Source organism: Miscanthus floridulus, chromosome 3, assembly GCF_019320115.1.
Source record: "Miscanthus floridulus cultivar M001 chromosome 3, ASM1932011v1, whole genome shotgun sequence".
NCBI lineage: Eukaryota > Viridiplantae > Streptophyta > Magnoliopsida > Poales > Poaceae > Miscanthus > Miscanthus floridulus.
In genome coordinates this window covers 45,353,928-45,378,823 of record NC_089582.1, presented here as the reverse complement: position 1 = coordinate 45,378,823, position 24,896 = coordinate 45,353,928, and the positions used below count along the sequence as shown (strand labels likewise).

The following is a 24,896-nucleotide window of genomic DNA, read 5'->3' as shown; positions in this document are numbered from 1 at the left end:
CCTAACCCCTGTCCCACCATTGCTCAGCGGCACCATAGCTACGTAAGATTGGCTACAGACCTATGCTTTGGATGTGGAGCAGACAAGGGAAGGATGAGGCTCTAACATACATATGCTGCAACAAGAATATACGTATGGTTTGATGAAATTTTCTAATTTTAACTAACTGATAGTGATATGTTTAACCAAATTACACGGCATGAACCAAGCAAGGGGAGTGGGAAAACAAGGAAAAATGGGACAAAATTAAAATGTAGTGGGCCATTCAGGCACCAGTCAACTAGCGTGCCAAGAAAATAAACTTACAAAGACTTAATGTTGGCCTCATCTACTATAAATTACAACTGACAACAGGTTCTTTCTCGACTGCTCAGTCTTGACCAAGACTTGAAGCTTGTCTTGTTTTATCCGCAAGACCAAGACATATTCAAAGTTCCTGTTCCACTGCTATGTTCATTTCACTGGAGACTCTCATCGTAGACTTATGTGAAATAAGTCTTCTTGAGGGACTTCCCTTACCTTACCTCTTCTTCCCTTGTAATTGAAGAGAACAAATCCTCCACTCCCCTTGCATCGTACTTGTTGCCCTCCTCTTCTCCGCTGCTCCAGTCATTGACATCACTGTAGTCCCTTTAAGTTCTTGTCTTGGTTCACTGTATGATCTTTTACCCTGAAGATATCTCTATACAGACAGGATTACCTGTCCATGTGATTCAGTCAGAGGTAGGTTCTTACAAGTGCTAAGCTAATCTTTGCTAGTGATCCAATGTTCATATATTTAGTCTCTCATGTATATTGTTATATGTTGAATTTCCTGAGCAGGATCCTTGAATCCTAATGGCAGACATTGTCAGTTCGGCAGTTGTCCAAGAAACAGTTAGCAAAGTGCTATCTAATCTGGTTCGAAAATATGAGGAGAAAGATGAATCAAACAAGGACATGAATTTGGAGAGGCTAGAGATGGCGCACACCAGGCTGGAGGCTGTTCTTGATATATCTGATAGGTGGCAGATCACCGACGCCTCCTTGTTGCGTTGGCGTTCGAAGCTGAAGCGAGTTGCTCAAGAGTGCGATGACACGCTGCACAACTGCAAACAAAGGATCCTAGAAGACGAAGAGACAGAAAAGGAGGTGAGAAAATCTTCGTTTCCTAAACGTATAGCACGTACAACAAGGTCATTTGTTTCCTCCATCTTTAGACCCAACAAAAACGAGATGATGAACAGTTCCATTGCTCGGAGATTTGAGTGGTTTGCAGATGGTGCTAGCGAGTTTATAAGGTTAGTTGAGCTCGGTGGAACGCCACGTCATCACATGCCCTTTCACCCCCTTAACCAGTACCTTCTTGCAGGCAAGAAACTCCACCACAGAATCATTCAGGAGAACAAGCGCCACTTGTTTCTATTGTTGGTGCCGTTTACTACTTCAGAGTATGGAATAGAGGCTAGACTAATCTTTATTCAGAAAGATGGTAATGTGGGAGAGGATGACTTTTTACTTACATTAATGCTACAGATTTCAGAGAGTACCGACATAATTGGGATCACAATGAAGTGCATAGAGCTTTTGCACCTCTTTTCAAGTCTACAGTTGAAAGCATTAGGAAAGAACTTATGCAACTACCTATAGAAGACTTCTCGTGGGTGCCAAATGTTGATACACACCAGAAAGAACAATTGAACAATATTCTCAGCTTGGGTACTCAATGGCTTCGCCCAAACCCGTTATGTTGCAAGCAGCACGATCAACACAAGGTCGGTCATGGTAGCAAGTTAGGCGTCTTGGGATTACGAGATGTGTCTCTAGAACCAGTTATTTCAGTAAAGCTTCAGTGCCATGTCTCAGTATCGGGGTGCTACAAACATAGGGCCTTACTGTCTGAATTCAGAAATTCCCTACAAGATTCTCCTAGTCTGAAAGCTGGAATCGTCTTTTCACCCCATGGATATCTAGAAGGCTACCTGCCTGGGGATACAAGTCCAGCGATGGCGGCAATCTACACTGATGAGCCACATTTTTTGCACACAGAATTTAGTTTTGGACAACTGGAAGAGATCATGCTGCCCAAGGCAATTGATTACTTTTACAAGAATGGAAAAGCGACAATCTACCAAATGCTTTGGAGGTCTAAGCATGGCACTGCATACATTCATGTTGAGAAGGCAAGCATCATGATGCCAAGCACACATGGGACGATGCAGCGAAAAGATGAGGAGCCCATGAATTGGTCATATGGGGTCTCTCACTTTGTCAACTTATGGGCTACAGATGCACCGATCCGGCTGCAGGGATCAATCAAGGACTGGATTCAGAAAGAGTCAGTCAGTAAGAGCGCCACCAACAGAAGTTATAAATCATGTAGCACGGATGGGTCAGTGAAACAACCACAGACAAAAAACTGCAGCAGGGATGTACTGGTTTTGGATTATGATCTGAATTCTAACATATGAGTCTTGCGGGGACAACTAGAGAGCTTGCAGTTCGGGTTATGTTATTAGCGGATTTGTTTAGTGTTTTTGTCCTATATATACATCTTGTAGGACACATGACAAGAGTTGACGACCCATTGTATCTATTTGATTTTATGATCAGATATTTTTTAAGAGTGATAGCACATCAATCACACCTGGTTTTGAGGTTTTGCATTTCAGGTCGTTAATGTGATAAAAAAAATAATACAAAGTTTCAGCAACATATTAATCACGTACAAGGGCTTGTTGACTTATAAAAATCATATTTTTCTTGTACTCTGTCAAATTATGATACTTTTTATATAGAAGTTGTAGCCCTCAGTGGGATCTACAACTTTGTTGTTTTGAGTTTTTTCATTGTAAGTCGTTAAGATGCTAAAAAGATAATAAAAAATTTCTGCATCATATTAATCACGTAGAAACGATTTTTGTCTTGAAAAATCATATCTTTCTTTTATGTGGCAAAGGAACATACTTTTTATATGAAAGTTGTATCTCTCGATGAGATCTACATCTTTATAATTTTGAGTTTTTTTTATCTAAGATCGTTAAGATGTTTAAAAAAATAATATAATATTTCAGCAGCATATTAATCATGTGTAAGTTTTTGTCGTCTTAGAATATCTTTCTTATATAATGTTAGATAAAACACTCTCTATGTGAAGAGACCAACAGGTAATGTCCGGAGAGATTAACAGGCAACATCAGATGTATCTCCTCTAAATGAACTGAAGAGCTGCACAATAACTTTTCATAAAAAAAAACTAGACAATAAAAACTCAAGATTCTTTCGTGTAGGTACGACCCAAGATGTCACATTTTTTGCAATTCATATTGCTCTATTTCTCTTCACATAGAACATCTAGATCATTCCCTTCCCATTACCTTTTTTGTCATCAACATGAACCCGTGCTTTTTTTTTTGCGAGCACAACATGGCCCCGTGCATGACGGTTAGGTACAGCCAACTGCACATTGCCGGCCATCCGACGCTTCTTCTCCACTGGTGCAGAGCTAAGCCTTTATCTGGGTCCGCTGATCCCAATGAACAGGTTAATTCCTTAACAAACCCTTTGCATCTCTAGATTAACAGACTACACGCCCGTGTTCCTCCGCCTTTTGCGTCAAGGTGAGCATTGACGCATCTTCTTTGTTTTGGATTTTAAAGTTGGAACTCTTCTGGCTGCACTGTAGTTTCTCTGTACAGATTAATATCACTTGACATTATGGCAGGGGATATACCAATTTGGTCCTGTTCGGCTTATCCGATATTCGGCTTGTTTTTTTAGCCGGAACAATATTTTTCTCTCACAACAATTCAGCCAGAACAGTATTTTTCAGCCAGTTTCAGACCAGCCAATTTATTTCTTTCATCGTCCTTTGTTTCTTCATAATTCATTCAGATAGTTAACACGATAAGTAGTTCAATATTATGCCTCCCCTATAACTTGATGAGATAGTCAATTTTATAGTTTCTTTATCCGATATCATATACGAAAGATACCGCTGTAAGTTTATGTTGTTTTTTACATCTTAAGGACGTTAAATGAAAAAACTAAAAGCTATAAAGTTATAGATCTCATCGAGAGCTACAACTTTCACATAAAAATTATCTTTATTTAACAAAGATATGATTTTTTAAGAGAGCAAGCACTTATATGCGATTAATATGCTTCTAAGACTTTATATCACTTTTTGAGCATCTTAACGACCTCAAACGAAAGAACTCAAAAATATAAAGTTGTACACCCTCTATTCCAAATTATAAGTCGCTTTGACTTTTTTGGTACATCAATTTTGATATGTATCTAGACATACATTATATATAGATACATAGAAATATAGATGTACCAAAAAGTTAAAACGACTTATAATTTAGAATAGAGGGAGTCGATCTCATCAAAATATACAACTTTCATATAAAAAAGTATCTTCATTTAACACTATATACGCGATTAATATGCTGCTGAAATTTTATTTTATTTTTTGAGCATGTTAACAACCTCAAGTGAAAAAATACTCAAAATTATAAAGCTGTAGATCTCATTAATAGCTACAACTTATATATAACAAGTACCTTCGTTTGACTCTGTACAAGAAAGATATGATTTTTTAAATCGACAAGCCGTAATACGTAATTAATATGCTGCTAAAACTTTGTATTTTTTAGCATGTTAACATCTCAAATGGTAAAACTTAAAATTAGAAAGTTGTAGACCTCGTCGAGGGCTATGACTTCCATTAAAAATTATCTTTATCCGAGGTTATATGAAAAGGTACAATTCTTCAGACTGGCATGGTGCTACAGTATTCACACACCAGCGGGAGTAGCGCTGCAAGGATTTCCACCTAGAAATGCTGTCCACAGTGGTAGATCATACCGCGCCTATGCATGTGGTGTGGCAGCGTGTTTTTGCCATGTCTGGAGCGTTGGCATGGCCAAAAGAGTTAGAAATAGAAATAATAAGTGGGTGGGGTCATGTTTAAAATAAGATTTGGCGTTCATTTGCATCCCTTGACAAGTACTTCCTCCATTCTAAATTAAAAGAAGTTTTGACGTTTCTAATACATTGTTTTTATTATACATATAGACATATACCCTATTTGATTTTCCTCTCCTGAAGTTTAGTGACTAAAATCAAGGACTAAATTTTAGTCACCCCTATGTAGTTCTGGTCACTAAACTTTAGGAGAGAAAAACCAAACAGGGCCTATGTTCAGTGTGGTCCCGTAACTTGCGGAGTATATGTAAGGATGACATAATATGACTCTAGTTTAATCTTGAGCCTCTCGGCTACTTGATCTGTGAGTACTCAAGGTCCTCGTAACCATGAATAGCCCCTCCCTCAACTAGCATGTCCGTGTGGCTATTCCTTTTTTGGTCTCGTTCACTAGGTTGATTTGTTGTGAGAGAATTCATTGAAAAAGTACGGATTATAAGATAAACGAACATGGCCTTTTTTCCTCCAATATGTCAAATACATTTTCAGATAATATTGAACTGATTGGAGCCCAATAAATCAGGTCTGTCACATTTGTACTATTCATAATGCAATAGATTAGCCAAAGTCAAACTTTCCTTTTTTCAATGAAATACAACTTCCTTGATATCGTTACTTCAGCTCTTCGGATTGTCAACCTTACTGTATCATTGCATTTAACAAGTCGACAATGAGTTATAAATGAAGGTATACTACAAGAAACCATATAATCGTCACGAATTCAAAAAATGTCACTAACAGTGTGCAATCTCTAGCAATATATGAGCCTGTTCGGTTGGTTGGTTCGTATCGTTGCTGGTTTATAAAAAAGCACTGCTGACTGATTTGTGTGAGAGAAAAATACTTTTTCGGCTAGAAATTTACGATCGTTTACGACGAGCCAGCCAAACGAACAGGCTGACACAGTCTGCGGAAGTGGATATCCAGTCCACAGCCCAATAACCCCTTCGCATGGATAACGGAGTCACAAAACCTAATCCCAACCCAGCCGCCTCCGTTCTCTACACCAGCCGCCGCCCCCAACCCCACCCTCGCTGCTTCCTCTTCGCTAGCTGCCGCATGCCGCGCCTATCGCACCCCACCCCGCCCGGCTGCCGGTGCCCTCCATCCCACCCTGACCCTCAGCGAGGAGGAGTTCGGCATGCAGCTCGCGGAGCGGTCCGAGGACGGCGCATGGCGTATGGAGGAGGCTGGCTGCGGCGCCCCAACCCAACCATCGCCCTCACCCTATTCGTCAGCAGATTTGGCCGTCGGTGCGGAGGAGGCCAGCACGCAGCGCGCAGAGGAAGCCCGCGGGAGGCACCGCCCACCCCAACCCTTGGTGGATCCGGCCCTCACCGCCGGCGCCGGGTACTTGTCTTCTCTGCTGGCGTCGCCCCCCTCCATGAAACACACCTCTGGTGCCAGGTACGTGTCGCTGCGCTTGGTGCCGTGGTGCGGGCCGTTGCTGCCATCCTAGCCACACTAGGCTAAGACGCTTAGAACATGTTCGACAAAATGCTCAGTTCATCATGTTTCTATTTGCTGCGGTCTAAACCATGAGATTGAACCTTGCATTGCAGTTGCAGATTCAAACGCCCCTATAAAATATGTCGTTTCAACAAGATGCAAAAGATAAGGTTGTGCAGTGTCACAGATAACAACTACTTCACCAAGTGACGCTGGCTGCAGATCTTCTATGCACTGCTCCTGTTCAGCATCTTCACTATCATGCACTACACTGGTAAGTGCAGAAATTAAATTAATCCATCTCTCTCTATATATATTTATGGAAAATGTTGTAAGATTGAATTGGAGTTAAAAGGCCATATGCTTATAAGCTTATTTCAGCAGAAAATATTTTTTCTATTGATCCTATCTTATGGTTCAGATGCACTACTCGCAGATAATAAACTGGCTATTTGCCCAGAAACCTGACTAGTTCAATTTCTCAAATTTACTGTACATCACCAGTTCACCATGAGTACCACAAAGATGGCAAGAGCAGGATTCATCCCTATACGTGGAGGCTGACATTGGCGGGGGGGGGGGGGGGGGGTCCAGAAGATAGAAAGTGTTTATAACTCATAATTTAGAAAAACAATGAAATACTTGCTATAAAGTATATACTTTATAAATTAAATACTTGCTAAAAAGTACTTTTAGGTAAATTGCATAATATATGTGCACCTTATCAGTCCTTTGAACTTACTGTAGGCTCCTGTACTTCTCTAGCTAAGCCAAAAAAAAGTACTCTGAACACTCTACATCACCATGCACAGGCACTGATGGGAAACACTGTTCACTCTGCATTGCATAGCTTGGTTCTGTTCACTCTGCAACTCTGAGCAGAGACATCAACTAGGCCCTTTTTATTCTACAGGTGAACAATCTTTAGATTAACTTGTGCTTTGTTTGCTCCTCTAGCTAGATATGTCATCTCAGTTAATGCATTCCTGTTCTTGAGTGCTTGTTAGTTAGTATTTGTATATTGTTCAATAAACTTACAAAGACTTGAATGCTGGCCACATCTACTATAGATTAAAACTGACAGCAGGTTCTTTCTCGACAGCTGAGTGTTGTCAAAGACATCAAGCTTGTCTTGTTTTACCCGCAAGACCAAGACATCTTCAAAGTTCCTGGTCCACTGCTGTGTAGATGAAACATTTTCAAGATGCATTTCACTTTCTTTCCCTGTCTTGAGTTGTCACACCATGTTCATTTCACTGGAGACTCTCATCGTTGACCTACAATAAGATAGTCTTCTTGAGGGACTTCCCTTACGTCATCTCTTCTTCCCTTACATCACTGTAGTCTCTATAAGAACCCCTCTATGTTTTCTAAAGTTTTCACCATATTTTACTCCACAGGTCAAATATAACATCCAGAATAGCTCTCAGCTGTACCCAGGAGAGCTGTTCACAGTTTTCATACAATTTGGTCGAGGTAGATTCTTGCATCCACACTTACCTAATCTTTGCTTCGTATCCAAGTTCACATATCTAATCACTTATGCACACTGCTATATATATTTTTTTCTTACCAGGGAAGGAGTGCTACAGACGCTTGAATCCCAATGGCAGAGATGGTCAATTCTGCGGTTATACAGGAGTCAATTAGCCAAATTATATCTGGTCTGGTTCAAAAGTATGAGGAGAAAGAGGAAACAAATGCAATCAGAAACATAGAGAGGCTAGAGATGGCACACATCAGGCTAGAAGCTGCTCTTGAGACTTCTATTAAATGGCAGATCACTGATACATCCATGTTGCGTTGGCGAAACAAGCTGAAGCGTGCTGCACAAGAGTGTGATGAGAAACTGCACAAATGTAACAGAGAATCCTCGAAGAAGAACGTATGGAACAGGAGGTAAGGAATTCCTCCATTCTTAAACGGATTGGACATGCTACCAAGTCATTTGTTTTCTCCATCTTTAACCACAACAACGATGAGTTGAACCCATCTGTTGTTAAACGATTTGAGTGGTATGCACATGGTGCTAGTGAATTCCTGAGATTCATTGAGCTTGGCCGCACACCACTTTGTCATATCATGCCCTTTGGCTCTCTTATCAAGAATCTTTTTGCAGGCAAGGAACTTCACTATAAAATTGTTCGAGGAAGCCAGCAGCCTTTATGTCAACTATGGTTGATCCCCTTTAGTACTGCAGGGCAAGGAACAGAAGTTGTCCTAATGTTTATCAAGAAAGATGGCACAACAGAGGGTAATATCTACTTTAGTATGTTAGTACAGCTTTCAGAGAGTACAGACATAGTTGGAATTACAGTTAAGAGCTTGCAGTTGTTTGCTCCTCATGTCAAGTCTACAGTTGAAAATATTACCAAAGAACTTACTCAACTACCTACTCAAGACCTATCATGGATGCCATTTGTTTATTCGTACCAGAAAGAACATTGGGGTAATCTTCTTAGCTTTACGACTCAGTGGTTTCGCCCAAACTTGTTATGTTGCAAGCAACATGATCGGCATTATGCTAAACCTTTTAGCAACCAAGACATGGCAGGAATATCAGATGCTTGGCTAGAACCACTAGTTGAATTTAATTTGCAGTGGCAAGTCTCACGGACTGTTTATAGGAGACATAAGGCCTCTCTGTCTGGAGGTATAATGTCTCTGCAAGAGTCTCCATATCTGAAAGCTGGAATTATGTTTCCACCCCATGGGTCTTCTGTAGACATGATACCAGAGAATAAAAGTTCTGAAGCAAGGGAGATAGTTGGTGGAGATCAACATCTCTTGCATACAAACATTACCTTGCAACAACTAGGAGACATCATGCTACCAGAGGCCATTGATTACTGCTGCAATAATGCTGAAGCGACAGTGTACCAAATGGTTTGGAAGTCCAAACATGGGGATGCACGCACTAAGGTTGAAAGGCCAAGCATGAGAACACTGAGAACAAGCTTACGAACACGGAGAACTATTGGGGAACCTACAAAAAGAAAGCTGTTTCAAGGACAGGAACAGGAGGTTTGGAGCCAGACACATATGATCGCTCACTTGCTCGACTTATGGAGTACCCATGCACCCATCCAACTGCAAAGGCCGGGCATGGACTGGATGCAGAAAGAAAGGGAAATTCAGCTTGCAAAAAGAAAAGGAAAATCTTCCAGAAAGGATATCCTCAGTGATAGAGTTAGTAACGCATAAAGGTTTCATAGTTACATGACAATAGTCTTTATTCTGTTAGTCATGGTAATTAATGAAGTAGTCTAGCTCTATGTTCTATGTTAGTTAAATATGCAACTGTACCACACCACCTTTTCTTAGTTTCAATTTCTGTCTTTTACATGTGATGTGTTTGTTTCACACCAACTAAGCATTTTCTCGGGATTACTAAATTATGTGGGACACAATAATGCAATGCATTTGTAACCCAAGACTTACAAGTACAGGATAACACTTGTAATTGTTGTTAGACGATAGGTTTGTTACTGGTTTGTTACCGTGTACATGGTTGTTAGGATGTACCTGGCGCATATCTTGGCTTGCAGTCCAAGGTGGGAATTTGTTGCTCCATGTAATCTATCTTGTTGTACAAGCCTTCAGGGGCTTCCTAATCTATATTAACATCTAACCGAGTACCAGGGGAGGTACCTCGTTCTACTCATTTCCACATGGTATTCAGAGCCTTCTTCCTAAGGGAGCTCGAGTGCTCGACCATGCCATTCCCATCTTCATCCGCTGCATCTGTGTTTCCGTTGCTCGGCTGTCCCGTGAGCGAGAAGCTCACGCGCTCCAACCACATGATGTGGCACGCTAAAGTGCTGTTAGCACTAAGGGGCTTCCAACTAAAGGGAAGGACGTCCACTACGTGAAAAATGATTTTTAGCAATGGATTGAATTTTTTTTAGGGGCGGCTGGTGATGGAGCCGCCCCTACAGTGCCGTGCTCGGGTGCTCAGACACCAGCCGCCCCTATAAATGGAACAGTAGGGGCGGCTGGTGATACGAGCCGCCCCTACAAATGGGTCTGATTTGTAGGGGCGGCTCACTTACCAGCCGCCCCCGACGTTGCTATTTGTAGGGGCGGCTGATGATTGAGCCGTCCCTACAAATGCCCCTGTATAAATAGCTCCGATTTGTAGAAGCGGTTCAATCACCAGTCGCCCCTACAAATGACCAACATATAAAACAGTAGCAGCACCTTCTTCCTACTCGGGTCACTCACTCCAACCCGTAAAAGAAAGGTGGGGAGGCCTTGGCACCTCCCAAAAATTGCTCTACTAAGGGGGAAAGGTTTTGGTCTCAAATCCTTTGATGGAAAGGTTGTAGAAGTTAAGAAAATGTTATTTCACACTTTTTTTGAAGTTTTAATGGTTGGTTAGTGAGTAATTAGAGTTTTGTTTTTCTCTCTCTTCTATGGTGCTTTAGCTACTTATGAAGCAAATTAGACCTAAGTTTTAAATATACTAGGGTAAATTAGGGAGGAGAACAAGATCATACCCTTATTTGGTCCATGTTTTTTAATTTTAGTGAACAATTAGTTAGTTTTATGGATATTTCATGTGCATGTGGATCTAGATCTAGGGTTTGGTTTTTTTATTAATTTTGTTTTTGTAAATTTATGTTTGATGAAATTGGACTAGGATTTGTATGAAAGATATTGGGTAAAGTATAATTGTTGCTAATTGTTATCTTTGAAATTGTTTATTATAATCAATAAATATGTATTTTAATTATTTATGGATAAATAGGCCATTAATTAATTTTCCTCTACCATGGTGTGTTTGTATGCTTCATGTAATTAAATTAGATTTTATATTCATATATATCTGAAGTATATACAATTATTCTCAAGTAATTATTAATTTGATTCATTTTTATATATATCTGAATAAGTAGTCCTTTAATGTTTGTTTTGTTGTTGTTGTAAAAGATGGAGTACAGGACCTCTTGGATGTATGGTTCGTTAAGGTTCAAGGCAGGTTTCCATGAAGAGGTGGATAAATTTATTGAAGCCTCAAAGAAGCATGCAATGACATTGAAAGAGAATAAGGATACAATTATTTGCCCCTATAAAGATTGCAAGAACCGTATGGTATGGATAGATGTGACTATCATCAGATCACATTTGATTATACGAGGATTTGTTGAGGACTATACAGTGTGGATTCATCATGGTGAAACAGTTATTGTTAACGACGAGGATGAGGAGGAATACGATGACGAAACCATAGAATCCCTGTCCCAATATTCAGCAGAGCTTGATGCACGAATGGATTTTGAGTTTGGCAATGAACAAGGTGGTGATGCTAGTGGTTGGGATGGTAACGACAAAGGTGGTGCCAATAATGATGGTGGAGCACGTGTCGGGGATGAAGATGATTTGGAGGACATGATTCGAGCCCTTGGACCAGAGATTTTACTAAATAGCCTAAAAGGTCTAGAAAATTTGGAAATGGTGACAAAAGCATCGAAGGAGACTATGTATGGTGTTGAAAAGGGTTGTCCGACACATTGGACATTGCTACATTTTGTGCTTGAGCTGCTCATCCTGAAGGCTAAGTACGGTTGGTCAGACTGTAGTTTCAATGATCTATTGCATCTCCTGTCATGGGTGCTGCCACAACCAAACTCAGTTCCCACCAACACATATCAAGCGAAGAAGGTCATAAGACCATTGACAATGGGGTTTGAAAAAAATCCATGCATGCCCCAACCACTATATACTTTTTCATGGCGAAATGTTCAAGTCACTAGATAAATGTCCCCGGTGTGGGGCTAGCCGGTACAAGAACAATGACTTTTACGGTGGGGACAAAGCCTCCACGGGAAAAAAGAGGAATAAGAAGGGTACAAAAAAGGTGGTACAAGAATCTCAGCCCCCAGAGGACACTCCATTAGGCAACGATGCAAAGCAGAGAAGAATTCCTGCCTTAGTAATGTGGTACCTGCCAGTGACCGACCGCTTGAGATGTATCTTCCTAAACCCTAAAGAAGCCGCACTCATGACATGGTGGGATGATGAGCGCAAGGTGGATGATGATAAGATTATACACCCGACTGATTGTAGTCAGTGGCAAAGGTTTGATGAGAAGCACAAAGAATTCAGCGATGACCCAAGGAATGTACAGTTTGGCTTGAGCACCGATGGAATGAATCCCTTTAATGAGAGGATGAGCGACCACAGCACATGGCCAGTGATCTTGACTATGTACAACATCCCAACATGGTTGTGTCAGAAGAGAAAGTATCTTCTCACTATTCTTATTTCTGGCCCTAAACAACCAGGCATTGATATAGACATGTTCCTCGAGCCTTTGATGCAAGAAATGGAGAGGCTATGGAGGCATGGGGAGCAGATGTACGATGCGTTCCAAAAGGAGGACTTCATATGTAGAGTAATAATATTTATTACTACCAATAATTACCCCGCGCTATTTGCTTTGTCTAGACAGATCAAAGGAAAGACGGGATGCTTGGTTTGCTTAGATGGTACTACATGGGTGTACCTAGATGCATCCAAGAAGATAGTTTACCTAAGGAACCGACGCTTCTTAAAGACAAGTCACAAGTACCGCAGCAAATTGTTCTTTAGATTTTATGACAACGCCCCAGAGATTGAACCCCCTCCGAAGAGATGTCATAACAGAGAACACGTGTACAGAATGGTGAAAACATACGCGTCGTCTATGGAAAGAAGAATCCGGATGGGACGAATAGAGATAGAAGCACACCTCCTGTCGAAGGCGTACCTTTCAAGAAATAATCGATCTTCTTTCAGTATTTGCCTTATTGGCCAGACTTGGAGGTCCCCCATGCCATTGATGCTATGCACATGTAGAAGAAACAATCGATCTTCTTTCAGTATATGCCTTATTGGCCAGACTTGGAGGTCCCCCATGCCATTGATGCTATGCACGTGCAGAAGAATGTCTTTGAGAGTCTCATTGCTACCTTGATGGACACAGGCAAGTCAAAGGATGGTCTGAAAGCACGGAAAGACATGGTGCAGCTAAACATGATGCCACAGCTTCACCCTGGTACCTGAGGCTAATGGAAAATACACTCTACCCATGGCATGCTTCAACCTAACACCAGACGAGAAGAGAGCTATATGCACTTTCCTGAGGGGGATCAAAGTCCCGACTGGGTTTTCAGCAAATGTGAAGAAGCTAGTGTCGATGAAGGATTTGTTAATAACACACTGCAAGGCTCATGATTGCCATATGATGCTGACAGTGTTTATACCTATTGCAATCAGGGCTATAAAGCCAGAGTTCTTGAAAATGGCCATCATCCGCATGTGTTACTTCTTTTCGAAGATCTCACAGAAGACGATTGGCAAGCAAGAGCTGAGTGACCTACATGAATTTGTGGTGGAGACACAAAACCAACTGGAGATATGTTAACCTCCTGCTTTTTTTGATATAATGCCACATCTCATGATTCACATGGTTCATCAGATACAGGCGCTGGGCCCTTGCTACTTGCATGAAATGTGGTCCTACAAGCGGTTCATGTCAGTTCTAAGTTGATACGTGCATAATCGAGCATACCCAGAGGGCTCCATGATAGAGGAGTTACAGTACTGAAGAAGTCATTGAGTGCTGTCAAGAGTACCTAAAAGTACAGAAAGGGATTGGTAAACCCAATTCTCATCACAAGGGTAGGCTGGCTGGGAAGGGCACCAGTGGTAGAAAAGTGTTCATCGACCATGATTACAAAGAGGTGAGTCAGGCACATTACAGTGTCTTACAGAGTACACAACTGATGCAACCGTACATTGATGAACACTTGGCTATCATTATGGCGGAGAGAAATGACCGTTCGGATGATTGGGTCATGAAACAACACAAGCAACGACTAACTACATGGTTGAAGGACCAAAACATACCGCCTGGAGAAACCATAGACTCTATTACCATAAGTACGTTGGTGGAGGGGCCATCGAGACAAGTGACATCTTGGAATGCTTATGACATCAATGGGTATACGTACTATACCCACACAAAGGATAGTAAATATGTGAACCAAAACAACGACGTTCGAATAGAGGCTCTCGATGGATTGGGGCGAAAGATCCATTACTTTGGCATCATTGAAGAGATATGGGAACCTGACTATGGAAGGGATATAATGGTGGCCCTATTTTGATGCCGCTGGATCAAACAACACCAACTAAATGAGATCAGATTGAGAGTCCTGGACCTCGAGAATTTAGGCTACTAAGATGACCCTTGGGTGCTCGCTTCACGTGTCGCACAAGTTTTCTATATGTCTAACCCACAAAGTAACCTCCCTCCGAAGAAAAAGACAAAGCACGTGGTTGCCTCCGGGAAACAGCACATTATTGGAGTTGATGGCGTGGACGATGTTGAAGCTTACAATAACTACGCTGAGATGCCGCTATTCACAGACTTTCCTAAGAAGATTAGTGTTGTGGAAAAGAACCTCCCCAAAGACATATTGCCATGGGAATGAAAAGGTGTGAAGGGGAAAGTCGTTACAGCGGGCTAGCTAGTTGTTGAATGTGGAGTGTTTATGTAAGTGTGTGTTTGTAAGACTTCATTTATGCATGCGTGTGAGACTATATATTTATGTACGTGTGTAAGACTATATATTTTTGTATGTGTGTGAGACTACATTTATGCATGTGTGTGAGACTACTCCAAATGTGACGATTTTTTCCTAAAATTTTCTAAAATCTTGCCCTATCAAGTTAGTGTGTTGATTTGGTCATTCTTTTCATTTGACAAAGTTTGAGCACTTCAAATTTTCAAATTTAAAAAAATGACAAGTTCGAACGAGATTTTTTCAACTATTAAATGATTTCAGCTGAAAAAGTGATGAATACCAAAGTTGTATAACTCATCAAGATGTACAATTTTTATTTTGATCATTTCTTCATCTGACAAAGTGATATTAAACATTGTTCACAAATCAACATGTTTCTCGTATAGTTCAGGAAACTATGAGTCATATGTGAATTTATAAACAATGTTTACTAATACTTTGTCACATGAAGAAGTGACCAAAATAAAAGTTGTAGATAGTGATGAGTTCAACAACTTTGGTATTCATGAGTTTTTCATCTGAAATCATTTACTCTTTCAAAATATTGTTTTAAGTTGAAATTGTTTGAATTTCAAAATTTGAATCATTCAAACAAAGTCACATGACAAGATGACCAAAATAAAAGTTGCACATGTTGATGAGTTATACAACTTTTATGTTCACAACATTTTTATTTTATTTCATTTAATGTCATAAATTTGTAGTCGAAGTTTTAAAATTCAAATTTTTAATTTTTTTTGTTTTTCTATACTGTTTTGACTACAATTATTTATATATATATATATATTTCTTCATATATAGAATAATACAAAATATTATATTTGTGCATATACACAATTGTTTTTATAATACAAAATTTATGAACAATTGTTTTTATAATACAAAATAAAAAATACAGAATTAATAATTTAAAAAAATAAAAAATATTTGTAGGGGCGGTTGGATCAGGAACCGCCCCTACAAATGCATTTGTAGGGGCAGCTGGATTAGGAACCGCCCCTACAAATTGTCCCGACTATAAATTCAAGGGCCCACGGGTGTTGCCTGTTGGGCGCTCTCTTCTTCCGCCAACGCCGTCAAGGTGCCCCTCCTAGACCTATCCCGACGCCGGCCCGCGCCCCTTCCCCGACGCCGGCCCGCGCCCCTTCCCCGCACCCGCGCGCCCCCTCCCCGCACCCGTGCGCCTCCTCCCCGCACCCACGCGCCCCCTCCCCGCACCCGTGCGCGTGCTCCCCGCCCTAGGGTTTCCAACGACGGGCGGCCTCCGCGCACCTCCACCGGTGGCCGGCGGCACACCCACGCGCCCCCTCCCCGCCCTAGGGTTTCCAACGACGGGTGGCCTCCGCGCACCTCCACCGGCGGGCAGCCTCCGCGCGCCTCCACCGGCGGCCGGCGGCGCACCTGCGCGCCCCATCTCCGCACCCACGTGCTCCCTCCAACGGCTGGGCGAACCCCGCCCCACTTCGCCACCTCTTCACCGGTGACAATCACCCACCAGGTATGCCCGCTCCCTTCTCTCCCCTTCCTTCCTTTGCGGAGCCAAGCACCCCAAACCCTAAGCAATTTGAACTTGGATCTGACCCAATTACAAGTAGTATATACATGATTCCTACTAGCTTTGAGTTTTCGCAAAAATCATCGGGTGCACACATCCTGGGTTTACTCTTGTGTGCATCCATGCTACTGTTGTTAAGGTAATTAGGCCTACAATGTAGACTAGACTTTGGATGGAAGCAAAGTATAATTAGGCAATATTTTCAATTTCTATTATGGGCAGTGAAAACATAAACCTTTTTTTTATGTTTTCCATGTTCTGTTGTGCTATTTGGTTAACTCAAGCTGTATGTATTTCCTTTGTTATAAGTTGGAGTCATTATTCAAGTATTCACCCTGTCATTTGGAATCATGGCTTGCTCAAACTTTGAAAAAAAAGGATGGCACGCATCATGAAAACCGTTATACCTTTTCGCTCTACACGACTGTGGTTTGGTTTGATATGGTATACATGTGTCAGTTCCTCAGAGGATGATCCGTCCAAGAAAACAAACTAATTTTATTTTAATCTAGTATCAGGGTGTTGTGTTGCTATCTTTTTAATTAAATCTGCTAGCTAATCACTCAAGTAAAGTTGTGTGTACTAACCTCAGACAGTGGGATTCAGAGAGCTCGAGAGAGCCAATAATATATATTTTGTCTTATTTTATCTCTCTTTTTATCTGTCCTTTAATAATTGTCGAGAGGCACTGGTGAGCTAGGTTAACCTCCTTGAAGGCCTTGATATAGTGACAGAGCCCGGTGCTATCAGGGATAAACAACGGTGATTTCTCAGGAGACTGTAGCAGCTAGGAAGGCTTTGTTTTTTTCCCCTCCACTGTCACATGGATCTAGACCTTTTTTTGTTATTTTTGTCAGTTTGATGCGTTTTGAGATGTTGCCATTGGATTGTTTGAGGCATGATTTCCATTTTAGTGTGACCGTTTATAGCCGATTGCTCCGAGGATATAAGCAGGACTATAGGAGTTAAAAGTCATTGGCGATCAAAGTTACTAAGGGCTTGTTTGGACATGTTTAATACATATTAGCCTAAATTAGTTATGGTTGGCTAGCTAGTTGAAGACTTGACTAAAAAATTAGCTTAGATGCACTAGAGTTAATTTTTAGCTAGCTAGCTATTAGCTTTTGTATCAAACAAGTCTTAAGTTTAAGTGGTTCTTGGCCAACGCTCCAAGTATTATATTTGTAACTAGAGGCAATAGCACGAATAGTAATTGTGGTTATCCTAAATTTGTTTGTCGAAACATATTTTTGGGACCGGGAGATGGAAATAACTCAGCATATTGGGTAGTAATAAAAAGTATTGACAAGTTTAGCATCTGAACTTTGTTTTTAGCCTTTGCCTTTTTGGCATTGGTTGGAGACATGCCTATCTTTGTTTCACCTTTGCCTTTATCTTTGAACTGCTGCTACTCAAGTTGACAAAGAAAGCATGCATGTAGTTTGGATTAGCAGTCCCAGGTTTAAAAAAAATGTTGCTTTAATTTGCTTTGTTTTTTTAATCTTTTGAGCTTTATAACTTGTTGGGTCTTGAAGGAAGGCATATGCTGTTGGGCCTGGGCCTAGGCCTAGGTTTGGGCCTTCTAGATGCTTCTTTGCTTCCTCTTCTCCCAAACAACCTGTCGCTGTCAGCCGATCGCTCGCTGACCTGTGACTTTGTGAGCTTCTTTTTCTGTTGTCTGCTAGTAATTTGCCTAACAAAAGTTCTAATATATGCACATGGCTCTGCAGTGATATATATTCTTCTTACATTGTCATTTGTTAGTATTATGATGATCCTCAAGTTTTAGTAAAAATTAAAAATACACTATTACTGTTGGCAAATTTCCAACTATTTTTCTACTATTTATTGTGTTTGCTAACTGAATGTGCATAAGACAATGCCTATGCATCTCTCTTACTATGTGGCTAGTGGCTACTAATCTTCTCTGTACTTGCTGTCTTCTCTGTACTCCTCTTCTACTACTACTCTCCTCTACTCCTATTCTACTACTACTCTCCTCTACTCCACTCTACTTGTACTTCTGTCAACTAATTCTACTACTTCCCTACTACTACTGTCTACTACTTCTGATTGTTCGATCTACCTATTAGGTTTGGAAGATATTAAACATATGATGTTCATGTGTGATCGAGCAAAGTCAGTATGGCAGCTGTTGCTTTTTTTTGGGAAGCAGCACCTGCTTTTTTTTTGCCAAATCTTCCCTCTCCTCTATTTTTGCAACCTTTCCTATCCTCTATGATTGTTCGATCTGCCTATAAGGCATGCTATGTGATAACGGAGGTTGGGTCAGCAGGGGAGATCCTTGAGCCGAAGGAATTAAGAGGACGATTCCGTAATGTGATCAGGGCCCTAGTAAGAGATAAATTGAACCCAGCAATCCCTAACTAGAAAGAGGTACCAGAGAACAAAAAGAATGAACTATGGGATAGGCAGCTGAAGCTCAATTTTAGATTTCCGGAGGGTAAGCACGAACTGGTAAAAAAATGCTTTTAGGATGATGGGAGAGTCATTCCGACTTAGAGGTCGGAGCTCAACATGAAGTATATCCAAAAGGGGTTAACTCCCTTCAACGAGTTCAGCAAAATAACTCCTAGTCAATGGGAGGAGCTCGTGGCTCAGAAGACTTCACCGGAGGCATTGGAGCACAGTGCCCATAACACCGAGCTAGCGAAGAGGAACAAACACCACCATCATCTAGGCCCCGGCGGCTACTATTCCAAGGAAGAGCAGTTTAGGAAGATTGACGAAGAGGCCGCAGCTGCTGGGAATATCGATGTGACGAATTTGAAGGTACGCTTAAAGAATTGGATATATGCGAGGAGTACAGAATCATCCGGCGGTAATCTTAAATTTGATAAGCCAGAGACCCAAGAGGCAGTATCAAGGATACTGAAATATGCTGAAGACAAGGAGAAGGGCTCATTCAATCCTTCTAGAGAGAGGGACAAGCTTAGCCATGGCTTAGGAAACAAGGAGCACACAGGCCGCACCAGGGGGCTAGGGAAAAGGATGACCTGGAAGCAAGGATTCGAAGAGGACAGGCATATGTACAAGAAACATGGTAGAGACCGGGAGACTAGTCTTGAGGTCCAAGTGAAGGCTCTAGTTGTGAAGGCACTGGAGGAGCAAGGACTATCTATGGAGCCACGGATATTAGTGACGCCGCTGGGAGAACTGGCATTAGTTGGTAGCCCTCCGAAAGTTCCTAGCAGCCAAGGTTCCACTGCAGCCACAACCCCCATCGATCGCATACGGGAACCAACTAGTTGCACCTTGGTGTTTCTCAGTGGCCGATAGAACACTGTGATGGAGGTGGCAACGGGTGTGGCACATCCTCCTAGTGGCTTACACCACAATAATAAGATACCGCCAGACTATACTAGGGTCGAGGTGCATACAGTGAAGCCCAAGTTCATGCAAGGGAGAATAGATTACACAACTCCCAAGGGGCTGGTGTTACTTGGAGACGTTATGGGGCAGTTCATCCTCTAGCACAAATGGGACATTATATTGACTGCTTCTTCGCCGCCTCCCCCTCTCCCAAATTTGGAGCGAGTTGTTGAGGCCGGGGAGATATTTTCACCGTCTCGTGACCACCACATTCCTGAGATGCCACATTCTTCCCTGCCTCCTAGCGAGCATGTGCCTAATGAGATGCCACAACCTTCTCTAGCTCATACCGAGCAAGTGCATGATGAGATGCCATAGTGTTCTCAACAAGCACAGCCGATACATGAATAACGAGTGCCTCCTGAAGAAGGTGATGCATAAGAAGATGAGGACGTGCCTGAATGGAAACTTTGAAAAAAGCATCCAATCACCATAAGGCCAGTTTATGTTCCAATGAAAGACGTCTCATCGGTGTCCAAGTGGTTTTCCCATGACCAGTTCAAGCCTGAGAACCAAGTTAAAAAGTCCCATCATAGGGTTCTGAGGAGGCCATCACTAGCAAACTCCACCAAATTACAAAGCAATATCCACATGTTGATGCCATCAAATGGTCAAAGGATTGCCCAAAAACATATGAAAGAGGCAAGCCCTTCCTACCAAACTAGGACATCCAGTGCCTACCACTTGGAATGAGAAGGTTTCATGATTGGTACTTGCGTGTTCTCCCAATGAGCATAGATTTCATACAAGCATGCTTCCCCACTGACACATTTAGAAGCCCAGCCGGGAAAATTGTCTTTGACTTCAATGACATGCACACATGCTTTCACCTAGGAGAAATGGAGATGAATCTAATTCACACATGGTGCCTGTAAGTCCTTGTCCTCCTGATATGATATGAATGTAATCTTTGAATTTTTTTGTAACTAACCCATGCCGTGATTTGTAGAATGCAAGTGCACATTGTCAAACAAATGCCAAGTGTGAAAGCTGGGTATCTAGACCCTCAAGCTATAGCCCAAACACATTTTAATTACCCTAAGCAATGGACAGTGGATGCCAAAGAGCTAGCTGCTGCAAAGACTCTTCGGGAGAAAGAGCGCATCCGTATGGCAAAACTAAGGGAAGAGTCCCTTAAGGTTGCGGCATACATTGCCCTGGCTTTCAAAAATCTCCAACAACACTCTACTATATGGCTACCATACAACTTTGAGTAAGTTGAACTCTATACTTAAAGCTTTGTTTGATATATTTTATTCGATGCAAAAGAGCTTATCTAGTTCTATGATTAAATCCATGCAGCAACCACTGGATTTGTATAGCCGTCGATGTTGGGAGGAGCATGGCATGGGTCTTTGATTCAATAGATAGGGACCCGGTGACATATAAAGACTTCATATCGATTCTTAAGACGTATACATATCGACAATCCTCATTAGCTTATATGTTTGTATGCGTACTTGTAACGTTCACTTTTGGATTCTAACAAGTTGTATTTGCTAAAATAATTCGAACAGGGCATTTAGGTTCTATGTCACTAATCATCACGAAAGGCATGATCCAGCAAGGAAGGAAAAGCTGGCTATAAAAACACTATGTGCGGTAAGTGTAACTTACTTCTTCAGTACTCCGATACATGGCTATCAAAAGCATTACTTAACATTTTCATATGCAAAACACACAGTGCCCCAAGTAGAAGCCTGGGAGTGTACATTGTGGATAGGGGAAATTGGCTGGCAGACACCCACAGTGGAGGTCATTTGCTGGCGGACACCCAAAGTGGAGCTATATGCTAGAAGACACTCTGGTTTCTTTTAATTATACCAGAGGACACCGTGGGCTGGTTTCCACCGGTTGAGGAGAGAGAAAAATTAAGTTTGGACATTCGATGCCCCTGAGCCATGTTTGGGTCTGGTTGGACTAGGTAATAACCGACCCAAGCCTGGTCTGGTTAATCGGCCCGTCCCGCGTGTTAGGGTTTCAGCGTCCGTCACTTTCCCCAATCCCACTCCCACCGCCACCCACCCCACTACGGTGCCTGCCGCGACGCCGTCCACTCTACTCCAGTGCCCACCACAACGTCGTCTGCTCCGGTGCCCGCCGTGATGTCGTCTGCTCCGGTGCCTGCCGCTGACACCTCTAGCCTCGGTCATCATCCACCATGGGGGGCTGAGAATCTGCAGCACCCCCGCGACCCAAAGATGAAGTCCCCCAATAGGAAGAACGTGCGGTGCACTGGTCGTCCGCCTAGGGTGCCGAAATGGATTCCAAAAGGGTGAGATTTCTTGAACCCGTACTCTTTCGATTTGTATGACTGTGGATGCATTAGAAAGGTTGCGGTTTGAAATCGTTTAGTTTGGATGTGGTCTTTTTTTTGAATTAGGATGGATCTGATGTCTGCCTATAGATTGGCAATTAGAGTACCTGCCTATGTAGAGTAAAGACCAGATGGGCTCGATGATTATCATGTAATTGCTAACTTCATGCGTGTGGTGGACAAGGATATCTTCAGTTGAATGGGTTTTTATGATTGCCTTGCTGAGGACATAGTTCATGGTAAAGATCAAGCACTGGAGGTTACTTTCTTTGACAAAACCAAGGATGAGACAGTGCACATAGATTTTGATTCTGCTCTGCTACATGCATTTGATGTGTATTGGGATAGTAGAAGGGTGCCACTGACTAAAGAGGTTGTTGACACTGGTCCTCATTTATTACAGTCTCAAGTTTGTAATGCCAATGCATCTGGTGATACTTAGTCTGTTGTTAGCACAGAACAGAGTCAGGTCATTTGTTTGCCATTAGCTATGATTTTGCCTGATGAAAATCCAGTAGCTGTTCATACTGCTGAAGCTGTTCATAATCCAGAAGCTGTTGATAATCCAGAAGGTGATGAAGATCCTAAGGTTCATGATATTCCTAAGGTTGATGATAATCCTAAGGTTCATGCTAATCCTGAGGTTCATGCTATTCCTGAGGTTCATGCTAATCCTGAGGTTGATGCTAATCCTAAGGTTGATGCCAATCCTGAGGTTGATGCTAATGCTGAGGTTGATGATAATCCTGAAGGTGATGATAATGTTGATGTTGATGATAATCCTGAAGGTGATGATAATGTTGAGGTTGATGATGATTGGGGAGAGTCTAGTGAAGTTGAGTATGTAGGAGTAGATGATGAGAAAGAGAAGTACAAGGATGTGCTCATTGATGATGTTGAGGACAGTGATTATTATGCTAACACTGACCCAGAAGATGATGACCCACTAGGTGTGGATGATGAGAGGGGTTGTAAGGGTGTGGTGCATGTGACTGACATAGATAACCCTAAGATAGCTATTGGTGTTACTTTTGAAGATGGTTTATGTTTTAAGAGGTGTATTAGGAAATATGCTATGCTTAATGAAGTTGAACTTGCAGTTCCTTATAGTGAGTCATGGCGGTATAGAGCACATTGTAAGGCTAAGAGGTGTAGGTGGAGGATTCATGCATCTCAGTGTGAAGATGGGAGGACATGGCAGGTATTAATTCAGTTATTGATTGAGTTATTGATTGAGTTATTGATTCAGTTATTGATTCAGTGTTACTAACTCTTCACTTTGTTTCCTTGTTTTATTGATGGGTGCAGATTAAGAAGTTACCACACAAGCATAACTATGCCAGCATAGGCAAAGTGCAAAGGAATTGCTTGGCTACCAATCACTGGGTCAAGGATAGAGTCATAAATTGGCTTAGGGAAGATCCAACTCTTGGTCCTAAAGTTTTGAAGGGCAAGTTAGAGGACTAGTACTGCATCCAGGTGAGCTACTACGTTGTTTGGGACGGCCAGCAAATGGCCCTAGATGAGATATTGGGTGGCTAGGAGGACAACTTTGTACATGTCTTTTCTTGGAAAAGAGAAATTGAGAAGAGGAGTCATGGCAGTATTGTAGAGGTTGAGTGGGATGTTGAGAATAACAAAAGAAGATTCAGTAGGATGTTTGTAGCACTAAAGCCATGCATTGATGGCTTCCTTCAAGGTTGCAGACCTTATCTAGGTATTGACTCCACAGTTTTGACAGCAAAGTGGAAGGGGCAGTGAGCAGCTATAGTAGGGATTGATGGCCACAACTGGATATTCCCAGTGGCCTATGGAGTATTTGGCAGTGAAACCAAGGACAACTAGGAATGGTTCATGAAGATGCTACACAAGACTATTGGTTCCCCACCTGGTCTTGTTATTTCAACTAATGCAGGCAAAGGAATAGATAAGGCAGTTACCAAAGTCTTCACAAAATGGTGTAGAGCACAGAGAATGCATGAGGCATCTTGTGAAGAATTTCCAGAAGAGATTTAGGGGTGAAGTGTTTGAAAAGAACTTGTGGCCCGTATCAAGGTGCTACAGGCAAACAACCCATGATAGACACTAGAATGAGATGCTTAAGGCATGCCCAAAGGCAACAACCTGGCTGATGGACAATCACAAACAACTATGGGAAAAGGTCAAAGTTCAGCACAACAAGCAAATGTGACTATGTCACCAACAACATAGCTGAGACCTTCAATAGTTGGATCAGGGAAGAGAAGTCCTTACCTGTTCTAGATCTCATGGACAAGATAAGGCAATTGATTATGGAGAGGTTTTGCATAAGGAGGCAGTTGGCCTCAAAGTTGTCTGGGTTTAAGGTTTTGCCTCATGTCATGAAGGAACTACACAACAAAAGCAGAAATCTAAAGTACACCATTCATAGGAGTGGCCCAATGGTTGGAGAAGTTGGAGGAGTGAATAAGGACCTAGTCCCATGGAGGTTCATTGTTGATCTGGAAAAGAAAGAATGCACTTGTAGAGGTTGGCAGTTAACTGGTTTGCCTTGTGTGCATGCCATAGCTTACATTGGCACAAGAAGAGTAGAATTGGAGGACTTTGTGGACCCTTACTACTCTGTAGAAATGTTCAAAGCAGCTTATGCAACTGCTGT

At 41.9% G+C, this 24,896-nt stretch overlaps 2 pseudogenes; both read left to right on the top strand.

Annotated features, from left to right (window-relative positions):
* Window positions 1-584: 584 nt before the first annotated feature.
* Window positions 585-2,489, top strand: LOC136545621 (uncharacterized; annotated as a pseudogene).
* A 3,448-nt stretch (window positions 2,490-5,937) lies between these two features.
* Window positions 5,938-9,892, top strand: LOC136545620 (uncharacterized; annotated as a pseudogene).
* Window positions 9,893-24,896: the final 15,004 nt, after the last annotated feature.